The sequence below is a fragment of the Taudactylus pleione genome, unplaced genomic scaffold, assembly GCF_031769625.1.
Source record: "Taudactylus pleione unplaced genomic scaffold, aTauple2 ptg000087l, whole genome shotgun sequence".
Lineage (NCBI taxonomy): Eukaryota > Metazoa > Chordata > Amphibia > Anura > Myobatrachidae > Taudactylus > Taudactylus pleione.
The window spans coordinates 60,001-67,500 of NW_028284489.1; the positions used below are offsets into that span (position 1 = coordinate 60,001).

The 7,500-nt window shown below is 37.2% G+C and overlaps 28 pseudogenes; all 28 read right to left on the minus strand.

The window, feature by feature from the left end:
- Positions 1-89: 89 nt before the first annotated feature.
- Positions 90-208, minus strand: LOC148527642 (5S ribosomal RNA; annotated as a pseudogene).
- Positions 209-324: 116 nt separating this feature from the next.
- LOC148527643 (5S ribosomal RNA) lies at positions 325-443 on the minus strand (annotated as a pseudogene).
- A 116-nt stretch (positions 444-559) lies between these two features.
- Positions 560-678, minus strand: LOC148527644 (5S ribosomal RNA; annotated as a pseudogene).
- Positions 679-794: 116 nt separating this feature from the next.
- LOC148527645 (5S ribosomal RNA) lies at positions 795-913 on the minus strand (annotated as a pseudogene).
- Positions 914-1,029: 116 nt separating this feature from the next.
- LOC148527646 (5S ribosomal RNA) lies at positions 1,030-1,148 on the minus strand (annotated as a pseudogene).
- Positions 1,149-1,264: 116 nt separating this feature from the next.
- LOC148527647 (5S ribosomal RNA) lies at positions 1,265-1,383 on the minus strand (annotated as a pseudogene).
- Positions 1,384-1,733: 350 nt separating this feature from the next.
- On the minus strand, positions 1,734-1,852 carry LOC148527648 (5S ribosomal RNA; annotated as a pseudogene).
- Positions 1,853-1,968: 116 nt separating this feature from the next.
- LOC148527649 (5S ribosomal RNA) lies at positions 1,969-2,087 on the minus strand (annotated as a pseudogene).
- Positions 2,088-2,204: 117 nt separating this feature from the next.
- On the minus strand, positions 2,205-2,323 carry LOC148527650 (5S ribosomal RNA; annotated as a pseudogene).
- Positions 2,324-2,439: 116 nt separating this feature from the next.
- On the minus strand, positions 2,440-2,558 carry LOC148527651 (5S ribosomal RNA; annotated as a pseudogene).
- A 116-nt stretch (positions 2,559-2,674) lies between these two features.
- Positions 2,675-2,793, minus strand: LOC148527652 (5S ribosomal RNA; annotated as a pseudogene).
- Positions 2,794-2,909: 116 nt separating this feature from the next.
- Positions 2,910-3,028, minus strand: LOC148527653 (5S ribosomal RNA; annotated as a pseudogene).
- Positions 3,029-3,144: 116 nt separating this feature from the next.
- LOC148527654 (5S ribosomal RNA) lies at positions 3,145-3,261 on the minus strand (annotated as a pseudogene).
- Positions 3,262-3,611: 350 nt separating this feature from the next.
- Positions 3,612-3,730, minus strand: LOC148527655 (5S ribosomal RNA; annotated as a pseudogene).
- Positions 3,731-3,846: 116 nt separating this feature from the next.
- Positions 3,847-3,965, minus strand: LOC148527656 (5S ribosomal RNA; annotated as a pseudogene).
- A 116-nt stretch (positions 3,966-4,081) lies between these two features.
- Positions 4,082-4,200, minus strand: LOC148527657 (5S ribosomal RNA; annotated as a pseudogene).
- A 116-nt stretch (positions 4,201-4,316) lies between these two features.
- LOC148527658 (5S ribosomal RNA) lies at positions 4,317-4,435 on the minus strand (annotated as a pseudogene).
- A 116-nt stretch (positions 4,436-4,551) lies between these two features.
- LOC148527659 (5S ribosomal RNA) lies at positions 4,552-4,670 on the minus strand (annotated as a pseudogene).
- Positions 4,671-4,787: 117 nt separating this feature from the next.
- Positions 4,788-4,906, minus strand: LOC148527660 (5S ribosomal RNA; annotated as a pseudogene).
- A 350-nt stretch (positions 4,907-5,256) lies between these two features.
- Positions 5,257-5,375, minus strand: LOC148527661 (5S ribosomal RNA; annotated as a pseudogene).
- Positions 5,376-5,491: 116 nt separating this feature from the next.
- On the minus strand, positions 5,492-5,610 carry LOC148527662 (5S ribosomal RNA; annotated as a pseudogene).
- A 117-nt stretch (positions 5,611-5,727) lies between these two features.
- Positions 5,728-5,846, minus strand: LOC148527663 (5S ribosomal RNA; annotated as a pseudogene).
- Positions 5,847-5,962: 116 nt separating this feature from the next.
- LOC148527664 (5S ribosomal RNA) lies at positions 5,963-6,081 on the minus strand (annotated as a pseudogene).
- Positions 6,082-6,197: 116 nt separating this feature from the next.
- LOC148527665 (5S ribosomal RNA) lies at positions 6,198-6,316 on the minus strand (annotated as a pseudogene).
- Positions 6,317-6,432: 116 nt separating this feature from the next.
- On the minus strand, positions 6,433-6,551 carry LOC148527666 (5S ribosomal RNA; annotated as a pseudogene).
- Positions 6,552-6,667: 116 nt separating this feature from the next.
- On the minus strand, positions 6,668-6,786 carry LOC148527667 (5S ribosomal RNA; annotated as a pseudogene).
- A 350-nt stretch (positions 6,787-7,136) lies between these two features.
- On the minus strand, positions 7,137-7,255 carry LOC148527668 (5S ribosomal RNA; annotated as a pseudogene).
- Positions 7,256-7,371: 116 nt separating this feature from the next.
- LOC148527669 (5S ribosomal RNA) lies at positions 7,372-7,490 on the minus strand (annotated as a pseudogene).
- Between the last annotated feature and the right edge of the window lie 10 nt (positions 7,491-7,500).

Sequence of the window (7,500 nt, forward strand, 5' to 3'; positions counted from 1 at the left end):
TTTACTTCTTAACACAAGTAAATTCATTGATAAGTTGAAAAAATTAAATGTAAAATGTAATAGAAAAGAATGTTTTGGCTGTCTAAAATTACCTACAGCACCTGGTATTCCCAGGTGGTCTCCCATCCAAGTACAAACCAGGCCCAACACTGCATAGCTTCCAAGATCAGACGAGATTGGGCATGTCCAGTGTGGTTTGGCTGTAGGTGCTCAAAAGCATTAAATTTAGACCTCTATTACTTCTTAACTCAAGTAAATTCATTGATAAGTTGAAAAAATTAAATGTAAAATGTAATAGAAAAGAATGTTCTGGCAGTATAAAATTACCTACAGCTCCTGGTATTCCCAGGTGGTCTCCCATCCAAGTACTGACCATGCCCAACACTGCATAGCTTCCAAGTTCAAACGACATTGGCCATGTCCAGTGTGGTTTGGCTATAGGTGCTGAAAAATATTAACTTTAGACATCTTTTACTTCTTAACTCAAGTAAATTCATTGCTAAGTTGAAAAAATGTAATGTAAAATGTAATAGAAAAGAATGTAATGGCTATATAAAATTACCTACAGCACCTGGTATTCCCAGGTGGCTTCCCATCCAAGTACTAACCAAGCCCAAGACTGCATAGCTTCCAAGATCAGACGAGATTGGGCATGTCCACTGTGGTTTGGCTGTAGGTGCTCAAAAGCCTTAAATTTAGACCGCTTTTACTTCTTAACACAAGTAAATTCATTGATAAGTTGAAAAAATTAAATGTAAAATGTAATAGAAAAGAATGTTATGGCAGTATAAAATTACCTACAGCACCTGGGACTCCTAGATAGTCTCCCATCCAAGTACTAACCAGTCCCAACACTGCATAGCTTCCAAGATCAGATGAGATTGGGCATGTCCAGTGTGGTTTGGCTGTAGGTGCTCAAAACCATTAACTTTAGACCTGTATTACTTCTTAACTCAAGTAAATTCATTGATAAGTTGAAAAAATTAAATGTAAAATGTAATAGAAAAGAAAGTTATGGCAGTATAAAATTACCTACTGCACCTGGTTTTCCCAGGTGGTCTCCCATCCAAATACTGACCAGGCCCAACACTGCATAGCTACCAAGATAAGACGAGATTGGGCATGTCCAGTGTGGATTGGCTGTAGGTGCTCAAAAGTATTAACTTTAGACCTCTATTACTTCTTAACTCAAGGAAATTCATTGATAAGTTGAAAAAATTAAATGTAAAATGTAATAGAAAAGAATGTTATGGCTGTCTAAAATTACCTACAGCACCTGGTATTCCCAGGTGGTCTCCCATGCAAGTTCTAACCAGGCCCAACACTGCATAGCTTCCAAGATCAGACGAGATTGGGCATGTCCAGTGTGGTTTGGCTATAGGTGCTCAAAAACATTAACTTTAGACCTCTTTTACTTCTTAACTCAAGTAAATTCAATGATAAGTTGAAAAATTAAATGTAAAATGTAATAAAAAAGAATGTTAAGGCAGTATAAAATTAACTACAGCTCCTGGTATTCCCAGGTGGTCTCCCATCCAAGTACTAACCAGGCCGAACACTGCATAGCTTCCAATATCAGACAAGATTGGGCATGTCCACTGTGGTTTGGCTAGAGGTGCTCAAAAACATTAACTTTAGACCTCTATTACTTCTTAACTCAAGTAAATTCATTGATAAGTTGAAAAAATTAAATGTAAAATGTAATAGAAAAGAATGTTATGGCAGTATAAAATTACCTACAGCACCTTGTATTCCGAGGTGGTCTCCCATCCAAGTTCTAACCAGGCCCAACACTGCATAGCTTCCAAGATCAGACGAGATTGGGCATGTCCAGTGTGGATTGGCTGTAGGTGCTCAAAAATATTAACTTTAGACCTCTATTACTTCTTAACTCAAGTAAATTCATTGATAAGTTGAAAAAATTAAATTTAAAATGTAATAGAAAAGAATGTTATGGCAGTATAAAATTACCTACAGCACCTAGTATTCCCAGGTGGTCTCCCATCTAAATACTAACCAGGCCCAACACTGCATAGCTTCCAAGATCAGACGAGATTTGGCATGTCCAGTGTGGTTTGGCTGTAGGTGCTCAAAAACCTTAACTTTAGACTTCTTTTACTTCTTAACTCAAGTAAATTCATTGATAAGTTGAAAAAATGAAATGTAAAATGTAATAGAAAAGAATGATTTTGGCTGTCTAAAATTACCTACAGCACCTGGTAATCCCAGGTGGTCTCCCATCCAAGTACAAACCAGGCCCAACACTGCATAGCTTCCAAGATCAGACGAGATTGGGCATGTCCAGTGTGGTTTGGCTGTAGGTGCTCAAAAGTATTAAATTTAGACCTCTATTACTTCTTAACTCAAGTAAATTCATTGATAAGTTGAAAAAATTAAATGTAAAATGTAATAGAAAAGAATGTTATGGCAGTATAAAATTACCTACAGCTCCTGGTATTCCCAGGTGGTCTCCCATCCAAGTACTGACCATGCCCAACACTGCATAGCTTCCAAGATCAAACGACATTGGCCATGTCCAGTGTGGTTTGGCTATAGGTGCTGAAAAATATTAACTTTAGACATCTTTTACTTCTTAACTCAAGTAAATGCATTGCTAAGTTGAAAAAATGTAAAGTAAAATGTAATAGAAAAGAATGTAATGGCTATATAAAATTACCTACAGCACCTGGTATTCCCAGGTGGTTTCCCATCCAAGTACTAACCAGGCCCAACACTGCATAGCTTCCAAGATCAGACGAGATTGGGCATGTCCACTGTGGTTTGGCTGTAGGTGCTCAAAAGCATTAAATTTAGACCGCTTTTACTTCTTAACACAAGTAAATTCATTGATAAGTTGAAAAAATTAAATGTAAAATGTAATAGAAAAGAATGTTATGGCAGTATAAAATTACCTATAGCACCTGGGACTCCTAGATAGTCTCCCATCCAAGTACTAACCAGTCCCAACACTGCATAGCTTCCAAGATCAGATGAGATTGGGCATGTCCAGTGTGGTTTGGCTGTAGGTGCTCAAAACCATTAACTTTAGACCTGTATTACTTCTTAACTCAAGGAAATTCATTGATAAGTTGAAAAAATTAAATGTAAAATGTAATAGAAAAGAATGTTATGGCTGTCTAAAATTACCTACAGCACCTGGTATTCCCAGGTGGTCTCCCATCCAAGTTCTAACCAGGCCCAACTGCATAGCTTCCAAGATCAGACGAGATTGGGCATGTCCAGTGTGGTTTGGCTATAGGTGCTCAAAAACTTTAACTTTAGACCTCTTTTACTTCTTAACTCAAGTAAATTCAATGATAAGTTGAAAAATTAAATGTAAAATGTAATAGAAAAGAATATTAAGGCAGTATAAAATTAACTACAGCTCCTGGTATTCCCAGGTGGTCTCCCATCCAAGTACTAACCAGGCCGAACACTGCATAGCTTCCAATATCAGACAAGATTGGGCATGTCCACTGTGGTTTGGCTGTAGGTGCTCAAATACATTAACTTTAGACCTCTATTACTTCTTAACTCAAGGAAATTCATTGATAAGTTGAAAAAATTAAATGTAAAATGTAATAGAAAAGACTGTTATGGCAGTATAAAATTACCTACAGCACCTGGTATTTCCAGGTGGTCTCCCATCCAAGTACTAACCAGGCCCAAAACTGCACAGCTTCCAAGATCAGACGAGATTGGGCATGTCCAGTGTGGTTTGGCTGTAGGTGCTCAAAAACATTAACTTTAGACCTCTTTTACTTCTTAACTCAAGTAAATTCATTGATAAGTTGAAAAAATTAAATGTAAAATGTAATAGAAAAGAATGTTATGGCAGTATAAAATTACCTACAGCACCTGGTATTCCCAGGTGGTCTCCCATCCAAGTACTGACCATGCTCAACACTGCATAGCTTCCAAGATCAAACGACATTGGCCATGTCCAGTGTGGTTTGGCTATAGGTGCTGAAAAATATTAACTTTAGACATCTTTTACTTCTTAATTCAAGTAAATTCATTGCTAAGTTGAAAAAATGTAATGTAAAATGTAATAGAAAAGAATGTAATGGCTATATAAAATTACCTACAGCACCTGGTATTCCCAGGTGGTTTCCCATCCAAGTACTAACCAGGCCCAACACTGCATAGCTTCCAAGATCAGACGAGATTGGGCATGTCCACTGTGGTTTGGCTGTTGGTGCTCAAAAGCATTAAATTTAGACCGCTTTTACTTCTTAACACAAGTAAATTCATTGATAAGTTGAAAAAATTAAAAGTAAAATGTAATAGAAAAGAATGTTATGGCAGTGTAAAATTACCTACAGCACCTGGGATTCCTAGATAGTCTCCCATCCAAGTACTAACCAGTCCCAACACTGCATAGCTTCCAAGATCAGATGAGATTGGGCATGTCCAGTGTTGTTTGGCTGTAGGTGCTCAAAAACATTAACTTTAGACCTGTATTACTTCTTAACTCAAGTAAATTCATTGATAAGTTGAAAAAATTAAATTTAAAATGTAATAGAAAAGAATGTTATGGCAGTATAAAATTACCTACAGCACCTAGTATTCCCAGGTGGTCTCCCATCTAAGTACTAACCAGGCCCAACACTGCATAGCTTCCAAGATCAGACAAGATTTGGCATGTCCAGTGTGGTTTGGCTGTAGGTGCTCAAAAACATTAACTTTAGACCTCTTTTACTTCTTAACTCAAGTAAATTCATTGATAAGTTGAAAAAATGAAATGTAAAATGTAATAGAAAAGAATGATTTTGGCTGTCTAAAATTACCTACAGCACCTGGTATTCCCAGGTGGTCTCCCATCCAAGTACAAACCAGGCCCAACACTGCATAGCTTCCAAGATCAGACGAGATTGGGCATGTCCAGTGTGGTTTGGCTATAGGTGCTCAAAAACATTAACTTTAGACCTCTTTTACTTCTTAACTCAAGTAAATTCAATGATAAGTTGAAAAATTAAATGTAAAATGTAATAAAAAAGAATGTTAAGGCAGTATAAAATTAACTACAGCTCCTGGTATTCCCAGGTGGTCTCCCATCCAAGTACTAACCAGGCCGAACACTGCATAGCTTCCAATATCAGACAAGATTGGGCATGTCCACTGTGGTTTGGCTAGAGGTGCTCAAAAACATTAACTTTAGACCTCTATTACTTCTTAACTCAAGTAAATTCATTGATAAGTTGAAAAAATTAAATGTAAAATGTAATAGAAAAGAATGTTATGGCAGTATAAAATTACCTACAGCACCTTGTATTCCGAGGTGGTCTCCCATCCAAGTTCTAACCAGGCCCAACACTGCATAGCTTCCAAGATCAGACGAGATTGGGCATGTCCAGTGTGGATTGGCTGTAGGTGCTCAAAAATATTAACTTTAGACCTCTATTACTTCTTAACTCAAGTAAATTCATTGATAAGTTGAAAAAATTAAATTTAAAATGTAATAGAAAAGAATGTTATGGCAGTATAAAATTACCTACAGCACCTAGTATTCCCAGGTGGTCTCCCATCTAAATACTAACCAGGCCCAACACTGCATAGCTTCCAAGATCAGACGAGATTTGGCATGTCCAGTGTGGTTTGGCTGTAGGTGCTCAAAAACCTTAACTTTAGACTTCTTTTACTTCTTAACTCAAGTAAATTCATTGATAAGTTGAAAAAATGAAATGTAAAATGTAATAGAAAAGAATGATTTTGGCTGTCTAAAATTACCTACAGCACCTGGTAATCCCAGGTGGTCTCCCATCCAAGTACAAACCAGGCCCAACACTGCATAGCTTCCAAGATCAGACGAGATTGGGCATGTCCAGTGTGGTTTGGCTGTAGGTGCTCAAAAGTATTAAATTTAGACCTCTATTACTTCTTAACTCAAGTAAATTCATTGATAAGTTGAAAAAATTAAATGTAAAATGTAATAGAAAAGAATGTTATGGCAGTATAAAATTACCTACAGCTCCTGGTATTCCCAGGTGGTCTCCCATCCAAGTACTGACCATGCCCAACACTGCATAGCTTCCAAGATCAAACGACATTGGCCATGTCCAGTGTGGTTTGGCTATAGGTGCTGAAAAATATTAACTTTAGACATCTTTTACTTCTTAACTCAAGTAAATGCATTGCTAAGTTGAAAAAATGTAAAGTAAAATGTAATAGAAAAGAATGTAATGGCTATATAAAATTACCTACAGCACCTGGTATTCCCAGGTGGTTTCCCATCCAAGTACTAACCAGGCCCAACACTGCATAGCTTCCAAGATCAGACGAGATTGGGCATGTCCACTGTGGTTTGGCTGTAGGTGCTCAAAAGCATTAAATTTAGACCGCTTTTACTTCTTAACACAAGTAAATTCATTGATAAGTTGAAAAAATTAAATGTAAAATGTAATAGAAAAGAATGTTATGGCAGTATAAAATTACCTATAGCACCTGGGACTCCTAGATAGTCTCCCATCCAAGTACTAACCAGTCCCAACACTGCATAGCTTCCAAGATCAGATGAGATTGGGCATGTCCAGTGTGGTTTGGCTGTAGGTGCTCAAAACCATTAACTTTAGACCTGTATTACTTCTTAACTCAAGGAAATTCATTGATAAGTTGAAAAAATTAAATGTAAAATGTAATAGAAAAGAATGTTATGGCTGTCTAAAATTACCTACAGCACCTGGTATTCCCAGGTGGTCTCCCATCCAAGTTCTAACCAGGCCCAACACTGCATAGCTTCCAAGATCAGACGAGATTGGGCATGTCCAGTGTGGTTTGGCTATAGGTGCTCAAAAACTTTAACTTTAGACCTCTTTTACTTCTTAACTCAAGTAAATTCAATGATAAGTTGAAAAATTAAATGTAAAATGTAATAGAAAAGAATATTAAGGCAGTATAAAATTAACTACAGCTCCTGGTATTCCCAGGTGGTCTCCCATCCAAGTACTAACCAGGCCGAACACTGCATAGCTTCCAATATCAGACAAGATTGGGCATGTCCACTGTGGTTTGGCTGTAGGTGCTCAAATACATTAACTTTAGACCTCTATTACTTCTTAACTCAAGGAAATTCATTGATAAGTTGAAAAAATTAAATGTAAAATGTAATAGAAAAGACTGTTATGGCAGTATAAAATTACCTACAGCACCTGGTATTTCCAGGTGGTCTCCCATCCAAGTACTAACCAGGCCCAAAACTGCACAGCTTCCAAGATCAGACGAGATTGGGCATGTCCAGTGTGGTTTGGCTGTAGGTGCTCAAAAACATTAACTTTAGACCTCTTTTACTTCTTAACTCAAGTAAATTCATTGATAAGTTGAAAAAATTAAATGTAAAATGTAATAGAAAAGAATGTTATGGCAGTATAAAATTACCTACAGCACCTGGTATTCCCAGGTGGTCTCCCATCCAAGTACTGACCATGCTCAACACTGCATAGCTTCCAAGATCAAACGACATTGGCCATGTCCAGTGTGGTTTGGCTATAGGTGCTGAAAAAT